The sequence below is a fragment of the Triturus cristatus genome, chromosome 8, assembly GCF_964204655.1.
Source record: "Triturus cristatus chromosome 8, aTriCri1.1, whole genome shotgun sequence".
NCBI classification, from domain to species: domain Eukaryota; kingdom Metazoa; phylum Chordata; class Amphibia; order Caudata; family Salamandridae; genus Triturus; species Triturus cristatus.
In genome coordinates, this window is record NC_140591.1 from 970906620 (window position 1) to 970922500 (window position 15881).

The window sequence follows — 15881 nt, forward strand, 5'->3', positions numbered from 1 at the left end:
AATGATCCGAAAAGAAGCCTTGTGGTCTCCACTTACCAATTATGTATCCTCTTCCGCACATCGTAATAATGATTCTTCTTTTGTTTACCAACTGCCATAAATTTTTTCTTTTTATGTTCTTTTGCTTTTGTAGCTTTTAGTAGTCAAGGTAGGGTATGTTTCACACAAATGATATAATAATGTAATAATGTATTTTGGTAATCTTCATATGGTATTTGATGAGGTCATCTCTCATTTTTCCTTTCCTTCTTTCTTCTTTCTCTTCTTTCTCCCCCTCTTTTCTTTATTTTCTTTCTTTCTTCTTATTTTTTCTTTTCTTCTCTTACCTTCTCTTACCTTTCCTCCCTTCTCCTGTCTTTCTCTTCTTTGAAAAATTTAAAATGCTATAGTGTTTCAAGGTGCGACTTTTCATTATTCCTTTCATATTTTGGGATCTGTATCATTGGTAGTTATCTTGTAATGTTTATTCCTTCATCATTTATATTCTGTTTTGTTACCCTTTTGCTCTTTTGTCATGCAAATGTTTGTATAATGTTGTACCTATGCCTTTACTTGCTTCAATAAATCTCTCTAAACTACAAAAATAAAAAATCTTTCACTGGCGACACATATAGGGGCAATGAGTATTGCAAGCGGCAGTAGCCTCTTGACAAGGGCCCAGCACTTTTTTTGCAAGTTAACTCATTGTACCAAAAATGTGGAACTCTTTACCCTCAGAACTCCATCTAGCCCTTTCATAAACTCTTTTCAGGAAAACAACTGAAAACTTGGCTCTTTGGATCTGGGAAGACCTACACTGTCATTTGGTTAACACTTTTTTCTGAAGTCAGTATCCTAGCACTGGGACACTTTGTAAGAAGTAGCCATCCTCTCTACAAGTCACATTATTATTATTATTATTACTAGGTATTGCCCCAATCAATAAATGGCTAAGTAGTCAGAGGTGTGAAAGGCACTTCTGCTATTTTTGGGCAGATTCTTAGAGCTTTCTCATAGTATAACTGCAAGGCCAGCATTGTTTCTGCACCGCTGTAAGATCTTCTGCTACATGACCCTTCATAAGCAATCTTTTCTAACCTACAAAGTTTTATAAGTGTTTTTTTTCTTCCTGCGGCATGTTGATGATCCCTTTTTTAATGGTTTTTACCAAAACAAAAATTATGGCCATGATTATAATGAAAGATTAAAAATTACACCTCATGTAAAATATAGGCCTTTGTTTTGACCACTTACTCTGCTTTAGACCTAAAATATAAGCTGAGCCAAGACAATGGTTCAGTTTTGGTGGCTGATGGTGCCAATAATGAGGGGAACAATTTGGGAGTATTGGAGGCAAGACAATGTTTTTCCTTTTGTCTCTAGCTGAGATGCTGACCCCTGGTCGACCTTGCCATTCTTTCAAGGGCTCTAAGAAAAGGCTTAAGCAATAGAGGATGTTCACTATTTGTTTGTTTTGATGCATTATGGTATGTTCTTGTCAAAAGTAGTTCAGGACAATTATGGAATGAATTGGATGCTTGAAAGCATTTATAACAAAAAAACTCTTAGTAACTTAGGACAATATTCTATCAAATTCAACACTTTGTGGGAATATCTATATTTACCGACCCCCAGGTAAAGGAATAGTTATAGTGTAATGACTCGATTTGTTCTATTACTGATGCCACTCATTTCTAAACAACGATCGTGAGCTGCATAGATTAGAGTCTTGTGGAGACTACTAGTCTATGTACATCTCATCTATCTGTTTTGATTAGGATTTTGTGTCTTTCTGGAAGTGATTCTAAAGTCATTCCCACCCCTTATTGGCATTTATGTTATAGAGAATATATATATATTTTTTAAAGATCCAGTTGGTTTTACACCGTAGCAAAATACAGGATACGCTCTCCTAGAGTGAATGGAGAAATGGGTTCTATTTGATTCCTTCATTTGAAAGCTGAAAAATGTGATGAAACCAATCTGATACTTTCTGTCTGGTGTAAACTCTGTTCAGAATGTTTTTCCTAATGATTAAAGAGAAGAACATGGTGGACACATAAATATATCTAAAGCATTTGCTTTTTCTCCCCTGAGGCGGAAGCCGGGGGTTCTATGCTCTTTTCTGGAATTCATTTTTAAATTTACTGATTGCGTGTTACTCACTTAACAAATCGATTTTAAAGAGTGTATATATTTTAGCTTGCTTTTTTATTTGTCCTTTCCACCTCACCGTGAGACTGGCGTCGCTCTGAGGCTGCTCACTTACCTGCCCTGACACCACGCTGTTGTTGCTGGGCGCTGGCTACTGCTTACTCGATTTACTTCAGCCGCCATCTTGAGCAGGGTAAGGCTGCCGGTATAGTTGTCCCTCCCTCCCGCCCTCCCAGGATACTTTAGGCTGTGATTAGTGCCCCGCGTTGCATTTGCTTTTTCTCCCCTGAGGGGGAAGCCAGGGGTTCTCTGCTCTTTTCTGGAATTCATTTTTAAATTTACTGATTGCGTGTTACTCACTTAACAAATCGATTTTAAAGAGTGTATATATTTTAGCTTGCTTTTTTATTTATCCTTTCCACCTCGCCGTGAGACTGGCGTCGCTCTGAGGCTGCTCACTTACCTGCCCTGACACCACGCTGTTGTTGCTGGGCGCTGGCTACTGCTTACTCGATTTACCTCAGCCGCCATCTTGAGCAGGGTAAGGCTGCCGGTCTAGTTCTCCCTCCCTCCCACCCTCCTCCTAACATGTATAAGATCAGTGGATCATCCCGTCCGCGCAGCGGGCGGGCGCAGCGGACGCGCCGGCGGCGCGCCGAAGGCGCGACAAAGGCAAGCCCGTCTGCACCTGTCCGCGGCCGGCCGGGGCTCGGGGCCAGGACCCCTGTCCCTGTTATCTCTACTGCCAGTAACGAAAGTAGACATATCCATTATACCACCCATGATCTACTGGCTCTCCGCCCCAAGGTTGCAGATAGCTGTCACCATAATATGTCAGTAGACTCATCTTCACCTCACTGCGCTACCTGCCACTTAACCACCCGTGGTTGGAGTAACGATGAGTTGATGCTGATTAATATGAAACTTATATTATTAAACTGCAGATCATTGAAAAAGCACAAACAGGAGATACATGATCTGGTATTGGATAGGGATCTCGATGTGCTCTTTTTAACAGAGACATGGTTAGATGATGCCTCTACCCCAGAGACTTTGGAAGCTGTTCCTGTAAACTACTGCTTGCTCAGACTTGACAGAGAAAAGCAGAAAGGGGGGGGCTTGGCTATAATCTGTAAAAACAATTTACAATGCAGCTTAGAGATGGCCACATTGTCCAACTGTGAAGGTGTTTTTTTCACTATCAAAGTTAATCCTAAAACTATAATTAATGGACTCCTCTTGTATCGGCCTCCAGGCAAGTCCTCACAATTTAGTAATCAACTTACAGAGCTTATTACTCAGCAAGCACTGCGGTACAAGAAATTTCTTATTTTGGGAGATCTTAACTTTCACTTCGAGGATCCCAACTGTAAGGAGGCACAAAGAGTAGTAGATATACTTAAATCCTTGACACTTAAACTTCTATCTACCTCTCCGTCACATCAACTAGGTCATCTCTTAGACCCTGTTTTTGCGAACTGGGAGGGGATCACAGTTGCCACACCGATTCAAATAACATGGTCAGATCACTTCATCATTCCTATTGAGGTAGTAATTGCCCAACAAAAAGACAGACTGACCAAGCTCAAGCCCCAAAAACGCAGAGATTGGAGAAAGTTCACGTCGGATGACTTTAAATCCGCCTTACTAAAAGATCTTCCTCCGCTTAGTGATACTCTGCTTATGGCATGGAATCACTATGAGACATGGATGTCTAGGGCTCTTGACTCTGTAGCACCATGGACACTAAAGCCACCTGCTAGAAAGATCAAAACTGCCCCTTGGTTTTCTAAAGAACTTATAGTAGCTAAGGCCAAATGTAAAAATCTAGAACGTGGATGGAGAAAACATTATGCTCCGGAAGACATGCTGAATTATAAAAGAGAATTAAAAATATATCACAAACTCTTAAGAGCAGCCAAAGGCGCTTATTTTAAGGAACGTATTGAATTTGCAAAGAATCCCACTAAAGAGCTTTTCTTTATTTACAAAGGTCTTACCGTTCCTATTAGATTGGAGGCCCAAGATACCTGCTCCAATGAGTTATGTGATGATATTGCGGACTTTTTTGTGAAGAAAGTAGACGCAATACATGCCAAATTTGCTGATAACATGCCAACTAAACACACGTTAGTGAGAAATGACCCTGCCTCCAAACCCCTCCTGACATGTTTTAAAGTCCCTGAGAGGCAGGATCTGCTCTCTATCATAAACAGCATCCAGTCTGGCTCCCCATCTGATGTGATCTCTCCTAAGCGTTGTAAGGGAGTTTTAGAAGGTATGACTGATCAGATTGAACACCTTATCACCTTATCTTTTCAGGAGTGCTATGTGCCAGATGTATGGAAAACGGCTCAAGTTATTCCCTTGAAGAAAAAAGCTACCATGCATATTTCCCAGCTACGAAATCTTCGCCCTATTTCCCTTTCCCTTTCTGTGCGAAAGTGGTAGAGAAGGTAGTAAATATACAAATTATGAAATTTGTTGAAGAGAACTCCCTTCTCCATTCAACACAGTCAGGGTTTAGAGCGGGCCACTCTACGGAATCAGCCGTTCTCTTCTCCACAGAATGTCTGAGACAACTAGTAGATGAGGGGCAGACGGCAGCATTGGTTTTACTTGATCTAAGTGCAGCCTTCGACACCGTGCTGCACTCAACGCTGCTGTCTCGCCTCTCAGACATGGGAGTGGAGGGATCTGCACTGGAATGGATAAAATCCTTTTTAGAAAACAGGAGCTTCCAGGTGCATTGTCCCCCTTATAAATCCTCCCTTAGAACGCTCAGACATGGAGTTCCTCAGGGCTCCAGTCTAAGCCCTACGTTGTTCAATCTTTATATGGAGCCTTTAGCTCACATTGTGGAAGCTTTTGGAGTGGATATCGTCACATATGCTGACGATACCCAATTAATAATTAAACTCACTCACAATCAGGCAGAGGCGGCCACTAATTTTTCAAACTGCATGCTCTCTGTGGCAGGGTGGATGAACAACAACTGTTTGCGCCTTAATGGCGACAAAACTGAACTTCTAGTGGTTGGTAAATCCCCCTCCGCCTGGTCGCAGGCCTGGTGGCCAACGGAACTAGGGTAATTCCCCATCCGGTGAAGTCTGTCAGAAACCTAGGGATCATGTTGGACACGGAGCTTTCCTTTAAGCATCAGATAAGCAAAATCACGGGAAAATGCTTTGGAATACTCAAAACACTCCGTAAAGTTCTCGATCTCCTCCCCATCAGTGCTAGAAAAACACTTATTCATGCCTTAGTCACGCCTCATTTAGACTATGGCAATGCTCTTCTCCTAGGCCTTAGCAAAAAAGGTATCCACCAACTGCAGTGCGTCCAAAACGCAGCTGCGCGACTGGTGCTAAACCTCCCACGTAAAGCATCAGGTAAAATGGCACTATCTGAACTTCATTGGCTCCCTATTGAGGAGTGTATTAGGTTCAAGGCTCTCTGTTTTGCTCATAGTATTGCCCAGGGAAAAGGCCCTGGCTATTTGCGAAACCTTCTTATTCCCCATCGCCCCATTCGTAATCTTAGATCTGCCGGAGCAATGTTGTTCCAACTTCCTCGCGTTCGCAGGACCAAGATGGGAGGTGGTTCCTTTAGGTTTCTAGCCAGCAAACACTGGAACAGGCTTCCTCTTGATCTACGCATGGAGCCCTCCGAAACAAGATTCAGATCAAAACTGAAAACTCACCTATTCCCACGTAAACAATAGCCTTTTATTTCCAGTAATCCAGGCGTGCCCCGGACCTTGGTCTTTCGAGGAGCAGCAGCATCTTTCAGCGCGAGGACACACTGTTCTACTGTAACCAGGCGCTTTAGAAATGGTTTTATTATTATTTTATTATTAAATGTAATCTAACCAAACTGGGAGATCAATTGCAGTAATGTGAGATAAGCAGTTGTATCGTTACACAGTGACCTTTGTACTTTAAAACATTCCCAAACGAGTGGACGTCTGTATAAATTATTGCAATGAATGCATGACATAAATTTTTTGTTGCTCCCAAATTGTCTTCTTAGGCAAGTTATCATGAAGTTTTTTGTTTCTTTTTCAAAGGAGTGATACCATGTGTACCAGGTAGAATGTATCTACCAGACTCGAAACTTGTAGGGAACGAGATCATGACTCATAAAATTCTCCATTTGCTTTGGACCTCTAATTTTTGGACCTGAGGTGTGAATGATAGACCCTAATAGAGTCTCACCCACTGTAGGGTTCTGTTAAAAAAGGAGTGGAGATGCAATCTCCAATACTCACCTTTAAATATACGGTATGCTACTGCGCAGCTGGGGTAGGAGGGTCTGCACAGTTTAAACATGGAACTCTTGTAAACAGGCATGAGAATACATGTATGGGCTGAAGACTGTTATATGACAGAGCATGGCATCTCTGCAGGTTGACCTCTGGCTAATAGGGCCCAGAAGAAACTGTCTTCGGCCTGCCCATGGCATCTTATTCAATTGGAAATCCAAAAAGAAAGTCGCCTTTTCTTTTTGGCGGATGCGTAAATTCTGTAGTGCCTAAAGAGTTTTTACACTTTGCATAAATTATGCCTAAAGTATAGCTTTTTAGCTGTCATGAAACAGGATTGCAATTGAGGTGGCTTTTCCTACAAATTCTGCATCACAAACACATATCAATAAATGTGGAATGAATTGACGGCGAAAGTTAGAAAACCCTAAGAATCTTTGTATTTCTCTTACAGTTTTGGGTTGGGCCTTTGTTTTACCCCTTGATTTTTGCCTTCATACATGGCCAACCCTGGGGGAGTTGAAATATAACCCACAAGCTCTACTTTTAAAAAGGTGGAATTTGCACTTAGACAATTTACAGAATGAGCTGTGTTGCTTTAATGTGTTTAAAATGGTTTTCACCTGCTGAATATGTTCCATTTCTGCTTGTGAATGGATGAGAGTATCAACAACTAATTGGTCTAGGTATTTGTTAGAATTGGCCCTTTTTCGCAGGGTTAGCCCCAAACCTTTCGCTTCTTCCTCCTAATTTTCCAGACCTGTTTTTTTTGGCTTTAGGACTCTGGGCACTTTTACCACTGCTATTCAGTGCTAAAGTGCATATGCTCTCTGTGTAAATTGTTATTACAATTGGTTCTCCACAATTGGCATATTTGATTTTGGTAAGTCCCTAGTAAAGTACAGTGAGTGTGCCAGGGCCTGTAAATCAAATGCTACTAGTCCACCCACATGAGTAGCCCTGAAAAGGTATCTCAGACCTGCCACTTTAGTATCTGTGCACAGTTCTAAACTGCCTTGTCGACCTGGCAAGTGCACCCACTTGCCAGGCCCTAACCTTCCCTTTTCTTACATGTAAGACACCCCTCAAGTAGCCCCAATGTACCCCCATTGGCAGGGTGCAGTGTATGTGAAAGGTAGGACATGTACTGATGTGTGTGACATCACCTGATAGTGAAATACAGGGTATTTCGGTTTTCACTATTGAAAGGCTATCTCTCCCATAGGATAACATGGTAGGAACTTTATAACATCTTACAAGTATAACTTCCCATTGGGACAAGATAGAGAAATAGGGCCAGATTCACAGAACTAACTTGAGACAAAATCCTAAACTTACTACTTTTGGTATTCACAGAAGGCATTTAGTAGTAGTAAAGTTAGGATTTTGTCTTAAGTCTGTCTTAAGTCTGTCCTAAGTTTGTCTTAAGTTTGTCTTAAGTTTGTCTTAAGTTTGTCTTAAGTCTGTCTTAAGTCTGCCTTAAGTTTGTCTTAAGTCTGTCTTAAGTCTGTCTTAACTCTGTCTTAAGTCTGTCTTAAGTCTGTCCTGCTACTTTTGGTATTCTCAGAAGGCATTTAGTAGTAGTAAAGTTAGGATTTTGTCTTAAGTATGTCTTAAGTCTGTCCTAAGTTTGTCTTAAGTTTGTCTTACGTCTGTCTTAAGTCTGTCCTAAGTGTGTCATAAGTCTGTCTTAAGTCTGTCTTAAGTCTGTATTAAGTCTGTCCTAAGTTTGTCTTAAGTTTGTCTTAAGACTGTCTTAAGTCTGTCATAAGTCAAACTTAAGACAAAATCCTAACTTTACTACTACTAAATGCCTTCTGTTAAAGTTTAGGATTTTGTCTTAAGTTAGTTCTGTGAATTGGGCCCATAACGTTTAGGCTCTCTAAACTCAGAATTTAATAACACATCTTTTAGTAAAGATGGTTTTTAAATTATGTGTTGAAAAATGCAACTTTTAGAAAGTAGGCATTTTCTTGTTTAACCATTCTGTGTGCCTCTGCCTGTTTTGTGGATTGACTGTCTGGTTTTAAAGTGACAGGGGCTGGGGATGTGCATTCCTGGATGAGTCAGAGCTGAGCTGAATGGGGCTAGGCTGCATTTATAGTAGTGGGGGAGTTTTCCTTGCACCTGAAAAGGGCCTGTCTCCCTTGCACATTGCTGTCTCCACCCCCTGTGGTCATACTGCACCAGTGCGGACAGAACTGGTATGGACTGGGCTCAGAGACCCTTGCACAAAGAAGAACAGAGACACAATGGGGTATAAGTCATGTCCCTTAAACCCCAGATCTCTAGATAACTTCTAGAATCAAGAGGAACCTTTGCCAAGTAGAAGTGCTGGAGAACAGTGAGGAGGAATACTGCTCTTTTGCTGTGTGCTGTGTGGGTGTGGCCTGCAGTTGCTGCTTCTGCCAAGGAAAGGACAAAGACTGGAACTTTGCTGTGAACCTGCTGGAAGAAGAATCTCCAAGGGCCTATGTGTGTGCCGGCTTCTTGTTCTGAAGTCTCAGGGACACAAAGACTTCACCCTCCAGCTCCCCTGAACTCTGTTGCTGAGAGTTCTGACCTGCCAGGAGGTGACTATTCCAGTTTTTAAGATACAGCACCCTGCCTTAGGACTCGACAGCCATACCTTAGAGGTGAGATACATATATTAAAAAAGGTCTGGACTTTGTCATTAGTTTATGAAACCATGCCCGAGCAAACACACATCACTTATCCTTTTCTTAATTACAACACACATATTCACAATATTAATCGGATTCAGATTCTTGTAATTTTCTTTTCTTTTTTTTAATTGTTCCAGCCAACACGTGATTCGCCGGCTGGGAGTGAACCCACAACTTCCTCAGGGCTGGAAAGACAATTACATGAACACACAATAACATCTTGTACAAAGCTCATTACATAGTAAATTTGTGATTTGGTGGTAACCCACACTTCAATCCATATCTATTTACACCGACGATGTATTCAGGAATTGTGATATAGTACTTTTCATGCCCTTATATGCCACTGTAAGTTTGTGTCTAGTGGCCTGATGTTCACACATCATGAAATGATATTGTGGGACGTGGTGCACTTATCAGTATCACTTCCAGTGCAACACATTGGTGATAGCACACAAGCTATGTTTGGAGGAAATGGGGAGGAGTGGCCATATCATATATCTTCATTGTGAGAGTGACTATGGTTAAGATACATGGAAAAAAGTCAAAGAGAGCATGCCTGTTTTGATGCGAAAAATCTTGGTAAACCTATAATAGTGATATAAGTGCGGAGAAAACATGTACGAGGGTTAATTCATGATCCTAAAAACATCATAAATGGGGGTAATTAATAGGGCTTCTCCTACCTCTGTGCCCATTATGCTTCTGTCTCGGCCAGAAGGAGGTAGGGAAATAGTTCATGTTGCTCCAAGTTGTGTACGTAATAGTCCTCCATGGGATCAGAAATCTAAATAATAAGTACCCTCATTACTATTGTTCGCAATCTATACATATGCACAAGTAGGCATGATGGTGTAAAGTGTCCAACAGATTAAGTCTGATCCGAATTTAATGTTGGGTCCGTGTAGGAAAATTGTTGTGCCACCTGAGTACATCGAGTATCCTTAAGGTCAAGCGAACTGGTAAGTTCAGAGGCTGTAGTAAAATTCGTCCCCCAATGTGCCACTGAGTTGAGGAAAAATACTTTGAAAGTAAATAAATCTCAAAATTGGTATCAGGGGAATGATAGAGGAATGTGCATAAGCTAAGTCGAAGTTATCCCAGCATTCAGATATCACATATGTGCTAATTTAAACTAATGCTCCCAAAGATGCGTGACAGAACCGAATAAACAGAGGCTCAGTCTTACATGACATCCACGCCATTCTGCATGGTGTCTGTGAATATGAGATTAAAAGGGCATCCAGTATTTGCCTGTATTGGCACTGTAATACAGAGCAGAGAAACCAGTTATCTCTGAAATGCTAATGCATTTAGCAGTATGTCTCATCTAACATACCTCGATCACACCTTTCACGCACGAACGCCTGTTTGCGTCCATCATCGGCTTCAAGTATGACTGCTGTGTGTGAGGAGAACTGGAAACCACATGGGTTTTTAAAAGGGGAGTGAATGCTAGTACGTGTATTCACGTCCCTACGGCAAGAAAGTCTGCCATATTGGGTTGTTTTGGTTTATTGGTGGGACAGCGTCAGTTAAGTGAATATGTCCCTGTATCTGCCCAGATCTTTGCAGTACTAAAGTGTTCATGAGTATAAGGAGGACAAGAATGGAGATTTTTACAATGTCTAATGTGTGAAATTTCATGGGAGAGAAAAGGGAAGTTGATGAAAAAATGACCAAAATAATACTGCACTGGGAACCGTACATTGCATCCAATCAAGGCAAGCTAATCATGGCAAAGTTATATTGAATTAATACTAGGCACTGGATCAGAATAAGTATAACAAAGATGAAAAATAAGGAATAACAAATGGAAGGAAGGACAATCCAGTTCAATACTGCACTCCAGCAGGATACGATAATGCGTCACATCTCAAAATCTGAGGTGATATCACATCACTTATTTGCATATCCCTACAAGGGCTGAGCTTCTACATAAAATGATAGTGGATACTCTCAATATATTAGCAAATATTTCAAGATGAATTCTTACTGTAGCCCAAGGCCATTTGGTACACAGACAATTCTTAGTAAAACACAGTGGGACATTTGGTACATGGACAGTTATTGCTATAACAGTATGGACTATGTGTATTTCACATTTATGAAATACATTGGGACATTTGGTACATGGACAGTTATTGCTATCACAGTATGGACTATGTGTACTTCAAATACAACTATAGCAGGTTAGCAAACATATATATATAGGAAATTGTTATTCACCCAAAAAATAGAGTATTTCTTGGTACAAGTTTAACCCACATTCCACTGGTCATAATCTCATAATCCAGATAGCCTCTCTATGTCTGAGGCTGAGTTCTCTGTTACCACCTCTTGGACCTGTCTCCACATGATCTATGCCATAAAAGGTGAGTGTTTTGTTTAGACCCTGAGATGTACACTCAATGTGTGTAGCTGTGGGGTATCTGATATCTCAATGGCACCATAGTAACTACCAACAAGTCAAAATATTATCATTAAGAGTGAGCGCCAATACCACACGGGGCCCTATCACCCAATACAGAGTTTGTTTGTCATCAGTTTAAATGGCAAGTTAACAGTTCAAAACTGCTAAACTAGTCTACATTGGCAAGCTTGGAGACATGTTTTACTTTGTTACATGCATGGCGGTGCAATAAGTGCTGCACTCCAAAAGGGGCACTTTAACTTACAGACCCCGAGTGCCAAGGGAACCATAAACTAGGGACTAATAATTGATTCACTGTATGCTAATTGGGATTATGCCAATTAAACATTTGACACTGAGGTCTGGTTAGCAAGCCTCAATGCAGTCTCAGACTGGAAAGACCAGCAGCATCAGTCCAAAACTTTGGGTATGATTATGCAAAAAGAGGCATTTTCCTACCACAATAGAATGTTATGTGGCCTTCAGAACTTTCCAGTGGTTGAGTTGAGTTCAAGAATTCTACCCATAAGGTTTTTAAATTCCTCTGTAAGTTAAGGATATTCAGAGAAAAAGCTCACATGCACACATTTTCCAACCACTGCATTTCAGTTCCAGGATTGGAAAAAATTCTAGTTTAACTTTTGATTATATAAACTCTCCTTTGTGAGACAAGTTTCCCTGCCGTCATCTCTTCCCTCAAAGCTCCTGTAAATACTGTGGTGTATTTTATCAAACTTTCTGAAGCACTGACAGCTGGCAAATTTAGGTGTACTGAAATGTGTATGTAATGTATGTTAAAACTGTTGAACGTTATCTTGTCAAAGCAAGTTATTCCTAGTATTGTGGTAGGTAGGATGAGATAGTCCCCATTCATAAGGAACATGATATAATCCTGCTAGGAAGGAGCTGTTCATTTTTGCTAAATGATGAATTTGCAGCCATGCATAGCATAAAGTTCTTGGTGCACATTCAATTTTTGGAAAATGACATTTGTAGCACCTGTAAATCTATTGCCTCAAATAGATAGACAATTGAATGTTTGTGCATGCCTTCTGCTATGAGTAAATATATGTGTAGGAGCCTGCTAATAAGTTATATGTTCTAAAACAAATAATATCATTCAATATTTAATAACATTTTCTAGTGTATATTATTATAAGCAGTTTACCATGCTGAACGAGACAAGTGTTTTGTGTGTCACAATGCAATGCATACTTGAAATATTTCTATTTCTACTAAGTGGTTTATATGGAGTGTGTTAGATTTGTAGACTTGAAGTGCTTTACTATGGCATTAGAATTAGTGAGGAGTAGAAAAGGCCGAATGTGGAATGTGTGGTGAATTTTGTTTATGTGAGTTGCAAGTGACCTCAGGGATCAAAGATTAACAGACATTGTTACAGAAACTTAGAAAAACAGTCCTGGGAGAAATGTGATGGGGCAATGCAATTTGTGTGAGTTAGAGGTAAATCTGCAGTGTGGGTAGTGCTGAAAGGAAGGGAGATCCTGATGGATCCCGATGTGGCGGCTATTATTGAGCTAGATCGGGGACCCCTCTGGCCCCAGTGAAATACGATCAGTTTGTCCCGGTGTACTTAGCTGACATTGGGACACAGTTTAGCAGTGCCTCCACGGTGTCTGCTTTCTGTTTGACGCAGCAACATGCAGCGGCAAAGGGGCTTTATTTTTTTAGATTTCACCTGAATCTAAAACAAAGACAGACTTTAAAGGGCCACAAGCCCTCCTTTTAACACCTAGATGCCAATTAAATTGAGGGGAAACAAAGGGGCTCAGCTTGTTAATGCTTCACAAGTACTTAAGAAAAACTATGATTTGGAGGCACTTTTGACTGTGTTGAATCCCTGTATATAAGAGATATGCATGAACTTTGAGAATTTCAGATGTATCAGTCTGTTCGAGTATATACACGAGTAACAATGCAAATAGCACTTACTATTTTTTCCCTATATAGCGCAACTCATCCCAATGTAGGGTGTCAGAGCAAGTTATGTCACATGCACACATTATATACTGACAATAAATCTTACAAATGTGCAAATCAATTTGCAAGATGTCACATAAGACAATGGGGGTGCTAGGTGTAGGAGTCACACATCGTCTTTACTGGTAGGTATCACCTCATTGTCCAGCCATCACAGTCATTATACTATGAGCCCATGCTCCCTCTGTAAGAAAGATCACAAAGTTAAAAACAAATGTTTCCCATCTCTTCCCTGAGGCAACATACTACTTCCTATCACCTAATATAAAAGGCAAGTATACTGACCTCACACCTTGCTTTTCCTTTTCTGTCAGGTTGATCACCAGGTTGAAGGTAAGAAGAGAAACTCTTTGTTGTTGTGTATAGTTTTATAGAATGATTGCTTTAGGGGCCTCTGATATTGGTCCCACTGTAAGAGTTTTTTTTGCAGAGGACCCAGCTTTGGGGCACTAACCATCAGGTAGGAGTTTCAGCTAAAGCAAAGCCAGTCGAAAATACATATTTTGAATGATCAGTAAATTCCTGAAAGCACTTGCCTCCAGCGAGCACTTAGTTTTGTGTTAATGTAGCTTCGGCCGGGTGAGCAGGGGAATGATTTGCAGGAGTGGAAGCCAGGCTGTAATTGGTGCTCGTATAATTTGGAGAGTCACACTGTGATTGACTCTCAGTTTGCAAGGCTCCAAATAATAAAGGGTAAGCTTCCAAGGCCGTGCAGTGATTGGTATTTGAGTTTCCAGAGAATGGGGTGTTGCAGGAAACAGCAGGAAGTTTTTCTTGTGCCATTTTTACTGTAAGATGATTGGTTACTTACTTTGTAGTTGATAAGTGGCCAGGTGTTTAAGAAAATAGTGCAAAGCCTTTATTATCGATGTATATATGGAGGAAGGCAAGCGTGTGGCTAAAAGGAAGAGGTTAATTTTTCTCAGGCTATCTCAACTATGGTATATGTGCAGCTTATGATCGAGACAGCTGTAGCAGCCGCTTTCAAAGCAAGAGACGCTGCATCAGCTAAAAAACCTAAAGTAGACACTCCAGACCTACCATATTGAGATGATGCAGATTTGTAGGCAGAGATCAAGGGAAGGTTCATAGAGAGGCTAGACATTACAGATGTGCTGTTAGACCTGTCAGCCTTAGGGTGATCTCCCCCAAACCTTTTGCATACTTACCTCCTCTTTTTGCTGATTCTTTTTGTTGTCCTCAGGAGTCTGAGCACTTTACCACTACTAACCAGTGCTAAAGTGCATTTGCTTCTCCCCTTAACATGGTTACATTTTACATATTCACAATTGGGATATTTGGTTCATATGTAAGTCCCTAGTAGAGTGCATATCCTGTGCACAGGGCCTGTAAATTAAATGCTGCTAGTGGGCCTGCAGCACTGATTGGCCCACCCATACAAGTAGACTTTTAAACATGCCTCAGGACTGCCACTGTAGAGCCTGTGTGTACAGTTTTACTGACTCTTTGACTTGACATTTGAAAACCCTTTGCCAAGCCTGAAACTCCCCTTTTATTACACATAGGCCACCCCTGAGGTAGGCTCTGGAGAGCCTGTAGTGCAGAGTGCTGTATATGTAAATGGTCGACATGGACTTTTTACCTTTTTGCCTGGTAGTGAAAAACACCACAATGTGTTTTTCATTACTGCGAGGCTGACCCCTCTCATAGGTTAACATTGTGAATTCCTTAATACATGTTTAAGCTGCAATTCTAATGATTATCAGAAAGAAGTAGCTGTGTCATGTTTTATATCTTCGGAATGGTAATGATAAATTCTCTTTACTGGTTTTAACATTATTATTTTAGAAATACCACTTCTAGAAAGTGGATATTCCTCTGCTCTTACAGATCTGTGTGCCTGTAATCTGCCTCCAATACAAGTCTAGGGTGGCTGACAGTTTCACTTTGTGCATTCCCTCTAGATAGCCACAAACATAGGAAGGTTAGATGTGTCTAAGTACCCATCTGCATTCTGATGTCTCTTCTTTGGCAGGAAGGGAGGGGCTAACACACCTGAATAGGCACTGTTCTGTCCCCACACAAAAGACTGAATACCGCCCACAGTTAGTCTGGAGCCAGGACTCACTAAATCTGACACTTTTGGACCTGTAACTACACTCTTTCAGACAGACTGCTGTGCTGCACCAAGCACTGTCAATATGCTGGACTGCTGACAAGGAAAACCTGATTTTCTGCTGGGCTGCCTTGCTGCCTGCTGCTCACTGACCCTGCTGAGGGAGAGCTGGACTCTGCCTTGCAACTGAAGTGATCTCCAAGGGCTTAATGGCATGCTTCCTGTTGCTTGTGACTCAAGGCGATCAAAGTCTCTACCCCTGCTACTGTGTCTGATTCACTGGAAGTTACCTAGATACTTGCACCAGAAAACCCTGTTGCGGCAGTA